Here is an 11,393-nt window from a genome sequence, read left to right as displayed (position 1 = left end):
CCTTTGCTTTTTGCTTCTCTTCTTTTCACAGCTACTTGTAAGGCCTCCTCAGACAGCCATTTTGCGTTTTTGCATTTCTTTTTCTTGGGGATGATCTTGCTCCCTGTCTCCTGTACAATGTCATGAACCTCCATCCATAGTTCATCAGGCACTCTATCAGATCTAGTCCCTTAAATCTATTTCTCACTTCCACTGTATAATCATAAGAGATTTGATTTAGGTCATACCTGATTGCTCGCAGATATCAAGACTGCTGGGAGAAATATCAATAATCTCAGATAGGAAGATGACACCACCCTTATGGCAGAAAGTGAAGAAGAACTAAAGAGCCTCTTGATGAAAGTGAAAGTGGAGAGTGAAAAAGTTGGCTTAAAGCTCAACATTCAGAAAACAAAGATCATGGCATCTGGCCCCATCACTTCATGGGAAATAGATGGAGAAACAGTGGAAACAGTGACAGACTATATTTTGGGGCTCCAAAATCACTGCAGATGGTGACTGCAGCCATGAAATTAAAAGACGCTTGCTCCTTGGAAGAAAAGCTATGACCAACCTAGACAGCATATTAAAAAGCAGAGACATTACTTTGCCAACAAAGGTCTGTCTAGTCAAGACTATGGTTTTTCCAGTAGTCATGTATGGATTTGAGAGTTGGACTATAAAGAAAGCTGAGTGCCATAGAATTGATGGTTTTGAACTGTGGTGTTGGAGAAGACTCTTGAGAGCCCCTTGGACTATAAGGCGATCCAACCAGTCCATCCTAAAGGAAATCAGTCCTGAATGTTCATTGGAAGGACTGATGTTGAAGCTGAAACTCCAGTACTTTGGCCACCTGATGGGAAGAGCTGACTCATTTGAAAAGACCCTGATGCTGGGAAAGATTGAAGGAGGGGAGGGGAAGGTGACAACAGAGGATGAGATGGCTGGATGGCATCAGTGACTCAACGGACATGAGTGTGAGTAAACTCTGGGAGTTGGTGATGGACAGGGAGGCCTGGCGTGCTGCAGTCCATGGGGTCGCAAAGAGTCGGACACGACCAAGCGACTGAACTGAACTGAGAGACCTCTTTGCCCGGAAGAAAGTGGTGACAGGGGGAATGCATCTAGTGCCCTGGCAATGCTTTACTGACCGTCTGTTCTAGGTAACTGGTTCTTCTAATGCTTTACACTCCTGACTTAAAGTAGAATTTCAACAGAGCCAGTGCTCCAATCTTGATTGCAGAGAGAGGGAGTTTCTCAAGCTAATAACTATGTAAGTATAGAAGCAATTGGGATGCCCGATAATTCCGTGCAATTGTTTTAATGTTCTTGGGTCCATTCATCAAGGCTACAATACCCTCTGGTATCCCTGGGGATCCTCAGTCATTTGGTTCAGCTCAACACTGGCTGTAGGAGGAATCCTTTCCGCTCCTCAAAGAAAAGCCTCAGTATCTACTCATTGTCCTGGTGTTCTGGAGCTCCCAAGGCCTCAGGGGATTTTCACCTCTCCCTGCAAATCCTCTCAGACTGATTGGCAAGCATAGCTCATACCAATTAGCTTCTTGCTTAGCCTCAGGACAGGTGTTTGGGGAACCAAGGGTTCATGTTTCATTTTATTTTTGATCCTTGATTTTTCCTCTCTCTCTTTTTTTTTTTTTTTTTTGACAATGTTTTGGAACACAGAGTGAAGTCTGCTCAGATCCATCTGTCTCCTTACTATTTCAACCAATGTATTCCCTCTTACAAAAAAAAGTGCACTCAGGTTGGAAAAGTGTGGAAAGAGCAGGTGAACTCACTGTCAGTGGCCATATTATCCCTCACTGTTCATTGTCTTCATCACTAAGACCCACCAGGTAAGGCACTCACACTCACACATTTTGGCTTCTCCTGGGCCAAGGTAACAATATAGCCTGGGGAAAAGTCCTAGTCTGACTGATGTGCAGTGTACATGTATGTGGTAGTCTGTTGAATTTTATGTATTCTAAGCTTGACTCTAAATGACCTTTCTAAAAAAGAAAAAAAAAAGGCTTACACTTATCTGTTTCATAAATTTGTTATTTATTGTGGGGGGTTGGGGGGATGCGGGCAGGTTCCAAAACACCTATATATCATAGAATTTGTTTTAGATGTGTCTTTTCTGTGTTATACCACCCCTCAGGAGTTCAAGAATGTCCTTCTCAAACCATATGTCTTCCTAAAAGACTGGGATTAAAAGTGTGGAACCCAGGTTTCCCAGGTTCAGATCTCCCCTCTTACAGCCTGTGTGACCTTGAGCAAGTCACTGAGCTTCTCTGCTCCTCAGTTTCTCCATCTGCAAAATAGGGGTCCTAATGGTAATATTATTGTCAAGATGAAGTAAAATAGTGTATTTTGAAGTCTTTGCAACAGTCTTTGGCATAGAAAACATGCTTATGTGTTATATGTTATTTTCCTATTATTGTTGCTGTCTTTCCCAAGTCAGTTACAGCTGGAGATTTTAAAACAACTGTCCTTTGTGTTGCCTGACTACATTTGTGGCACAGAGAGAAAAGAGAGAGACCCTTTAAAACATTTAAATATCATTCATCCGTTTATTTCACAGGCAAATCTTTTTGTGTATTAAGGAAGGAAATCGGAAGGTAAGTGCCCACTGTTTTTAAACTTGGGATGAGGTATTTTTAAACAGTTTTCAATTTACTTAAGACTTTTAACACAGCTAATATTAGTCGGAACTGAATGTCTGAGAATGAGGTTAGTGTTCTGCATAAACCCTGCTTTTAAAAAGCTCACACGAAGGGTCAAAGACCAGGAAATGCTCTCACTATAATTCTCATTTTCAGCTGAATTGGACATGGCAACAAGAATGCAGGCTTGAATCACATTATGTTCCAGGAACCTTTAACTTTGCATCATAATGACCTGCAGCCTAACAGAAGCAAATTGCGAGTGGTTTCAAAAGGAGAAACTCTAATTTATATTAAACTAGTATTATAACTTAAGCAGTTCGTTTTGAAAGCAAAATGAAAAACCTCATCATTCATGTGATGGCTCCTAAATGCATCCTTTACGTTTTACCTGTAAAATGCTCTGTGTTTGCTGACAGGTTAAATGTACACTATACACAGAGAGCCAACATTTCTCTTTGTAACACCGCAGCAATCTTACTAGTTTTAGCAGCATTCTTATTATTTTCAGCTGTCTCCATTGTCTTCTAAACACCATAATTAGAAGCTTGAAAAGCTTACCACAACCAAACCCAATAAAGTCTCATTATGAACAAAATATTCTACTGTGGCTCAACAAGTGACCTTGTGTAGTCCAACGTGATGAAGCCTTCAGACTTCCTGCCCCATTAGGGCTTCAGGTACATATAAGAGTTTCTCTTCCAGTTTGATTTAGCAACTCTGTGCAAGTTTAGTTTCTTGGTCATAATTAATGTCTTACTGGTCTCTTTGTTTCGTTTTGTGCACAGAAAAGAAAACCTGTGTGTTGGAAGGGGTTCAGAGTATCTCCTCTTGGTGGAGTGGTGATTTATAAATGAGTTGAATGAGAGAGTCAATGAGTAGAGAGCTGAAATAATTAAACAGTGTGACTCAAGTAAATAGAAAGGGGGGTGATTCTAGGGCCCAAGATAATAGGGCCTATTTAGGGCCCAGTGACTTTTTAATTTGATGCTTAGCATATTTTCCCATTTGATTCAAGTCTTCTTGAACTGTATCCAAAAGTGAACCCCTATGTGAGATATGATAAATTAAACATTATTGGTCATACACATATGAGTATAAATGAGTACATACTTTTTTTCTTTCATAAGGAGATAGAGAAAGCAGTGTTCTAGATGTCTAATGAGGGTTGAAGTAAGAAAAACTAAGTTAGGAAGATTAGAAAATGCCTCTTCTAGTCTCCCGTTTTACCTGGGATTGTTGATAATTTGAATACTTTGTTTTACTATGTTGCCATGTCTTTTCGTGTTGCCTCTAAGCCTGGAAATATTAGGTGGGGGAGAAGTGGATATGTTCTGGTATTCTATATCTGTCTTAGGGAACACTTTCCCATAGCCAGGAAGACACAGAACTACTTGGTTATGAAATACTCACCTTTAAACCAAGCATGTGAAATGTGAAAATACATTTTATGTATTTTTTCTTTCTTTCCTATTTTACTGGTGAAACACTGAACTCTGAAAAATGGGTATGTCATGATTGATTTTAATAAATCCACTTATCTATCACATGTTTTCAATGTTTCCTGACTGCTAATTATCAAGCTTTATATCTCTTACTTCTCTGATCTTTAGTACACATTGAAGTGTATCAATCAGTACAAACCTCATGGAAGGTGCTAATCTCTGAAATCTCATCTCAAATTGGTCTCCCAACCAAGGCCAGCCCCCATTGGCAACATTGCTTTTCCTCTCTTCACTTTTAGACTGAGTATAGAGGCAGATTCTCCTTTTCCTTTTTTCTCTCTTCTCTGCTACCTTTTCCCCAGAAAACACACACCTCCGCATGAAACCTGTAACTGACCCTCATCCAAACAAGGAGAAAGTGACTTTTAGGGCAACTCTCCTCTGTAAGGCAGTGGGGTTCAAAATACAGTTTGAGAAGTGTCCCCATGTCAGGTTCATATCAGGGAAGTAGGAGAATGATCCACTGACTTGAAAACCTCTGGACGTTGCCAGGAATCTGCCTTTATAACAGGCTCACCAAGCACCTTGTAAGTTATTTAACCAGAGAGCCACTGCCTTGGGGATCTCATTCTCTACCAAGCACTTATTTCAAAATAACATAATTAGTTAATCCAAAATTCTCTCTCAAAAGACAGGCACGTTATCACTTAAGTTCCTGATTCTGGCACAGAGAAAAGGTGGAGAAAGGAGATTTTACTTCCACTGTACGTGTTATTTTCACACCCACTTTCATTGTTCTAGTTCCTGAGGAGAGATGTCAACATAACGAACTCTGAGGATGCAAGACAGCGACCCAGCTGATGCAGAATGGTGACCCAGCTGACCGAGGGGCACTCTGCTTCACTGGCTCACTGTGATGGCGGGGTGGGGGCCGGAGGGGCCTGCAGCTTCCTGTCTGTCTACCTTGCTTGGCTCAGCTTTGGGACAATGCTTCCCAGGATAGTTCCCAATGTGGAATTCTCCCTGATTATAAAAATAAAAAGGAATCAGAACTGCTGCATCCCACTGGCTTTATTTCTAAAAATCAAATAAAAGGTAAATGCCTGCTAAATGCAATTTCCCCATATTCAGATCTTTAAAACTGCACTTTGGGCACCTATATTTTTCCAGATGGTAATTTTATCCTCATGCCTGTGTCAGATGATCCTTAGTAGCAAGGCTGGGTCTTTAGAAAACACTTTTTAAAAATATTTGTGTCTTCTTCTAACTGGATGTAGCCTGTAATCTGAAGATTCAGGACTTCTAATCAGTGTGAGATCCAGCAGAGAATGAAACAGACAAGGCTCCTTGTTTTTGGCAATAACTTAAAAATTCAACAAAATCCTGACAACACGCTCCTGGCAACTGCAGAATCATTCCAGTGTGTGTGATGCTGTGTTTAATTTGCCTTGTTTGGCAGGAACTCTTGAAGGACTTTGACTTTTACCTTTCCGGTGAGAAAAGCAGGGAAGGAGAAATTTTTAAAGAACAACTAAAATCAACCTCTATGAAGGGATTTGAGAATGCAGCTAAATGTGGGTAGCGATGAACTTGATTGGATGAGTTAATGAAACTGAATGATATAACGGTCCCAAATTCTCCACTGGTAAAGCCTCTGGATCTCATTTTTTGGAGATAATTTCTCTATTAAAAAATAATCCAACCTTTCAGCATGACTTCTCGGGTCCTTAGAACTGAGGCACGGTGTGCCGTTTTAGTCTCATAGCTCCGCCAACCCCACACCTACGTGATCTAGTCTTCCTTAGTGATTTTGTTTATAGAGCATGCCGCATTCTCTAATGCCGTATTGTCTTTGCATCTGCTGGTTTTTTCCCCCTCTGTAAGATGTTTCCTCTCCGCTACTCTCCTCACAACTGCTCCTCTTTACCATGTTTTGAATGAACAAATAAATCTCACGTGATGGACAGCTAAGAGCCATGCCAAGGGAGATTAGTTCTACCCCTGAAACACGATTGCATAAATAATAATTTTTTTTAGAAATAGATTGCCTAAAAATAAGCGTTGATAATTTTTACCTGTAAAGAATATGTATCCCAGATATCCTTAATTGCCATAGTTGTTAATAGTCCAGAAGGATGAGAACCAACAGATGAAACAAGGAGAATAGCGCAGGAGCCATAAACACCCACTGAGGCTCTGAGGGGAAAAAAAAAAGTCCTCCTAAACTTTTGTGTCATCGTTGCAGTGTTAAGGAAGTGGGGTGTTGGTCAGTGGACCTGGATAAAAGGCCCATGTTTCTATTCACGGTCACAAGAAACAGCAGGCAATTACAAGGACTATAGGTCTGTATAGATTTTAAAATACCTTCTCAAATTATTGAATGTAGACTGGTCGGCCCCTCTTTTCCTCTTTGAGGAAAGGCTTTGACTTCTTTGAGCCAATCAGATTTTTTTCCAGTCCTGACATCAAGAGATTTTGAAATCTACTCTAATTCAAAGGCCCAAAGTGTATTTTTAAAGATTTGAATATGGGATTTGGCTGCCAAAGCCACCTCTGCCTCCAGGTGTTGCTATTTTGAGAAGGTGAGGGTGAGGTGTATTAGGCTTTTATTCCCTCCACTCCACGAAGGCTGCTGCTGTCCAGGCGACAGAGCCAAACCCAGTGACCTATTTTAGGTCCTCATCTTAGTTGGGCCATCAGTATTTTGATTATTGAAGTCCTTTCTTGGTTTTCTTCTGATATCCTCTTTTTTGATTCCTCATGATTTTCCAAACTCTTAACATTGGAGAGCTTATAGCTCAGTTTGTTAATGTCTTCTCTTTGTTTGTATTCACTCCCTAAGTGCCGTCATTCAGTCTCACGGCTTTCATACTTGCGGATGGGGTCACACAGAGTCGAACACGACTGAAGCGACTCAGCAGCAGCAGCAAGTGACTCCTAAATATATGTCTCTGGTCCCAGTGATGCACCTAAACCGGCTCGCCTGTGCACAAGAGCACATTTCTTCCACACTCTGTATTCAGTCACAGTGACCTCACCTTGGTAACTAGAAGTGAGCTGTGCAAGGTATTTATACCAGAGAAATTGGCAATCTCTGCTACATATTGGACTTCTTTCTGTTCCCAGAAAGGTAGTTGTTAAGCACTTTCCAGGCCACCATTTTTCCTGAACTTCAGATCCATGTATGGCAGTGTGTCTAGCTGCCTACTGGATGTTTTCCTTTGCAGATCAAACATGTCTCAAACTGAATTCCTCTCTGCCAACCCTGTCATTCTCGCCTCAGCTTCCCCCTCAGTAAGCAGCAACTCCATCTTTCTAGCTGCTCAAGTAAAAAATATTTTAGTCATCTTTGACACCTCTTTTTCTATCATATCTTATTATCAAGTGCTTAGTAAATCCTATTGGTTTTACCTTCAAAATATATCTAGCATATTCAAAATACTTACTCAAATGACCTCCATGGGAGGCATGGATTAGATACCAGAGGGAGGGAAAGAAGAGTTGTGTTTCTTGATAGAGCTGACCTGACTTCTTGCTGCCCTTCTCTGCTGCTGTGCTCCTCTCCTAGTTGACTAAACACTGAATCTTCTTTGCTTCACTTTATAGCAGACTCCATTCACGTATCCTCTTATGTGCTTGTTTCAAAGAGAAATCAACAGCATGGACTATTTTTATCTGTATCACTCTTGCATACAATCAACCACATGGGCGGTGTATGTGGATTCTCTATTTCTACCATTATTCTAGTTTATGCAACAAAAGGGAACAAAGTCAAAGGTGGACTTCCCAGGAAGCTAATGAAGCTTAAGCTTCAGGATCACTTGCCTGGACTCATGTGAGGTCTGGGAATGGCAGGGAGGCCTAGAGTGTTCTAGGTGGGGAGGAAAAGCCAAGCTGCCACTTGAAAAGCAAGTCAAAGGTGCCAGTTATTGAGATCTAATTTGGTGATTATATAATACATGAAAAGAAAGCTAACACACAGTCTATCTAAATATAGTTGAAATATTTAGGAGAGTTTTTTTAAAAAGATGCTCAAGCCATCTTCCTGATTTCTGATCAAAAGAGTTTAATCCTGATTTGATTTGGATCTTCCAAAGAGTTTATACTACACTGTTACATGATCCACGTGTGTAACGGGAACTTTGACAACTCCCTGTTGAAATAAGCTCAAAGCGATAATACAGCAATTATTATCCCAGAATATACTAATGGTATATAATGGGATTTCAGAAACATCAACCATTAACCTCTGCTCAACAATATTATCTTCTGAAGTATTACTTTCTTTTTTTTCTCCTCTGGCACTAGCATTTTGGAAAGTTGTACTGACTCCATCTGCCCAGAAAAGTACAGAGCAGGGAACAGGGTTTTTCAGACTGAGAATACAGAAAAACCACACTAACAGCCCAAGAGAATAATGTCCTTTTTTTTTTTTTTTTTAAAGTTTTCCAACTTTTACATTTCTCATTGGCTAGCCTTTGAATGGTTGAAGTGCAGATGGGTCATCTCCCTTAAATGTCACCCACTATCCTGTTAACAGCCAACAACAAAACAAACAGATGGCTAGAGAATGGGGTGGGGGTGAAGGGCAGATGGAGAAGGAGGGAATGCCTACTGGAAATAACTCAATTCTTGATTTAGCAAGTTGTGTGTATAGAACTCTGCTGGAAAATTCACAGGAGTTATACTTTTGGAAAGTCAGGAAGATTGGATTACATCTTTAAAATAATTGTTCAAATAAATGGACCAAAACACAGGAGAAGCCTGTATTGACTTTCTGTTTACCCAGAAGGGGGAGAAAAGTACAAAACAAGCTTTTCTTTAACTACAATGGCAATCTTCTAATAGCAGCACTGACTGGCTCCAAAATACAGGACTCAGAGGTTGATAATCATCTTTCAGCTTGGGTTATTGCATGCAATTTTTCACATTCATTCAGCTTTCTTCATATAGCTCTTAGTAAAGTAACTCTCTTAACAATAAAAGCTTTTATGGAGCCCATTACATTGGAGAGCTAACCACTCCTATTTTTTTTTCCTTCTTCTTCATCTTCTTTTTATTGGCTCCTTGGAATATTTATAGCTGCCTTTGTTCTCGCTGCAAAGTTATTCCTCTGGCTGCGTGTGGTCATGTTCATTTTTTGTTGTTGTTGTTGTTATGATTGGGTATGAAATGGCTAAGCATGTGTGTATGTTTGAGTGGCTTCGTTTTTCCACATATGTATCTGTCTTTACCATCCTGTTGTTGCAACTGTTCATTGTATAGCTGTGGATTGTCCACCCCTGGACTCCTTCCACTCTGAGTTTCTTCACATAAAACTTTATGTGCTGCCATGCTGCTTTTTCCTGATAAACAGGTTCTCTAGTGGAGGGAGCCTTGACTGAGACTGGGCTTCGGGAACAAGAGCTTGGCTCCCTGAACACTAAATGAGCAGATCAGATTCCCTAGCTGAGTTTCACAGGAACTCACTTACATAAGTGGAGCAGGCACAGTCTGACCTGGAGGGGGAAAGAACAAGGGAGCTTATTCTGTATCCCAGCCTCATTGACACAAGCACAGCATGTGTGAGAAGACAGCCATCTTTACTGTTCCATTAAATGCATTTAGGTATTAGAACATCAGCACCAAAGTCTCCAAATTCATACTGAACAACTCAGTCTTGTCATCCTCATGCCTCTGGCTATTAAGTCCATCCTCTTATCTGAAAGATGTGAGAATGGTAGAGATGGCTGATCTAGAGCCAGGGTGTCTGGCTGAGTTATTTAACTCACTGAGTCTCAGTTTCCACACCTGCAAAATGGGAATAATAAAAATATTTACTTTATAGAGTGATAGAATTGAGCTAATACTAGTAAAGTGGGTAAAAGAATACCTGGCCCACAGTAAGATCTTAAAACACTGGATCTTATTAACCCTTTAGTTAGAATGTAAGCTCCATGAGGATAAATTTGGTCTGTTTTTTCATTGCTGTATCTCTAGTACCTAGGACTTAGTAGGTGCCAATAGATACTTGCTGAGGGGATTCCTCACCAGATTAACTTAAGATTTGTTCCAGGAGAGAATCAGGGAAAGGAGTTTCCTAAACATCATATATCAGGAAGACATGGGCCTGGTTCCTGTTAAGTGCCTGCCCATTTAAGGAAAATTGGGTTGAAAGGGGTTTGGAGGTGCTCCACCTCTTGATATTGCTTCTAGGTCAGTAACTCTCAAACCAGTCCAGAAGGCAATACAGGTAATTCCCAAATCCACAGAAATCTGCTTCTATTTTCCTGCCTTCCTTCCAGTAGAAGAACGGGAAACTGCCTCTCCCTCCCCAGCACATCTCCTACTGGAGAAATTCTCATCACCTGGAGGGATCAGTTCTCATGACTCCTCTGCTGTGAGGCTCACTTTGAAGGTCTTTGGCATTGGAGGCTGTAAATGTGAACATAAAACTCGTGTTGCCAAAGGCAACTGGGTATCACAGATCTCTTGACTTTGAAGACTGGAGTTTGCCAAGGCAATTTTAGACCAATTTGTTCTTTATTGTTTAACTGTAGCAGAGTGCTAATGTGGGATTCTTTCTGAGTAAGTTTTAGCTGAGGCCCTGAAAGCACAAAGCAATAGGTGGCAAGCATGTGTGTAATCTGATTAATCTATAGCTTAATTTCCCTATGGACCCATACTCACCTTCATGGCACCTTTAGATAGCTAGATGACTTGAAGACAAACTTGGTCCCTTAAATCTTTCCTGCAGACAGTCTTCAAGATGGAGTCCATGAAGGAACCACAAGTGGCTTTAATGATGAATGAGTGGGGCTGAGGTGCCCTGGTGTTGCCTTTGCCCACCTCAAGGCTTGCTCTTTTACCTGAGTCTTTCAGGAACTCCCTGGGGTATATGTTGAGCAGTCAGATGCAGTGGGTCACCCGTACTCAACATTATGGAATAGGCTACTCACCACTCAGAAGAATGTGAGCATTGTTACAGAAATCAAGAATTTACTGGAATATTAACCACTGCCTGGTAATCCTGGGGAACCCGGCAAGTCACGGAATGCTTCAGCCCAGCTCAGGGCATATACAGGGAAGAACTTTTTTCTTCTCTAGTTGCTGCAAAGAAGCACTTGAGTCACTAGGGTATATTCCTAGTGGTCCATGGGTATGGAAGGCTTTTCCAATGCAAAGGAAACATCAGTAACCTCTGACTGATTCTGTCCTCACCTTCTCTGTGCCTATGCTCTCAGGTAGCAATTAGGGAATGTTTATGCTGCTGAGCTCAAATTTAGCTTTGGAAGGATTGAAAAAAATACAATTTCTTGTATTCATA

At 40.9% G+C, this 11,393-nt stretch overlaps 1 long non-coding RNA gene across 2 annotated transcripts; it reads left to right on the top strand.

Moving 5' to 3' along the window:
* LOC106502017 lies at positions 924–5,137 on the top strand. 2 transcript variants are annotated; one of them, XR_001918014.1, is made up of 5 exons: positions 924–956; positions 1,663–1,832; positions 2,561–2,597; positions 3,154–3,322; positions 4,889–5,137. It is a non-coding gene; the product is annotated as an uncharacterized LOC106502017 (long non-coding RNA). The 2 variants fall into 2 exon arrangements; XR_001295573.2 differs by lacking the exon at positions 924–956 and adding an exon at positions 1,001–1,142.

The sequence above is a fragment of the Capra hircus genome, chromosome 4 (genome assembly GCF_001704415.2).
Source record: "Capra hircus breed San Clemente chromosome 4, ASM170441v1, whole genome shotgun sequence".
Lineage (NCBI taxonomy): Eukaryota > Metazoa > Chordata > Mammalia > Artiodactyla > Bovidae > Capra > Capra hircus.
This window is presented reverse-complemented; position numbering and strand designations above follow the sequence as displayed.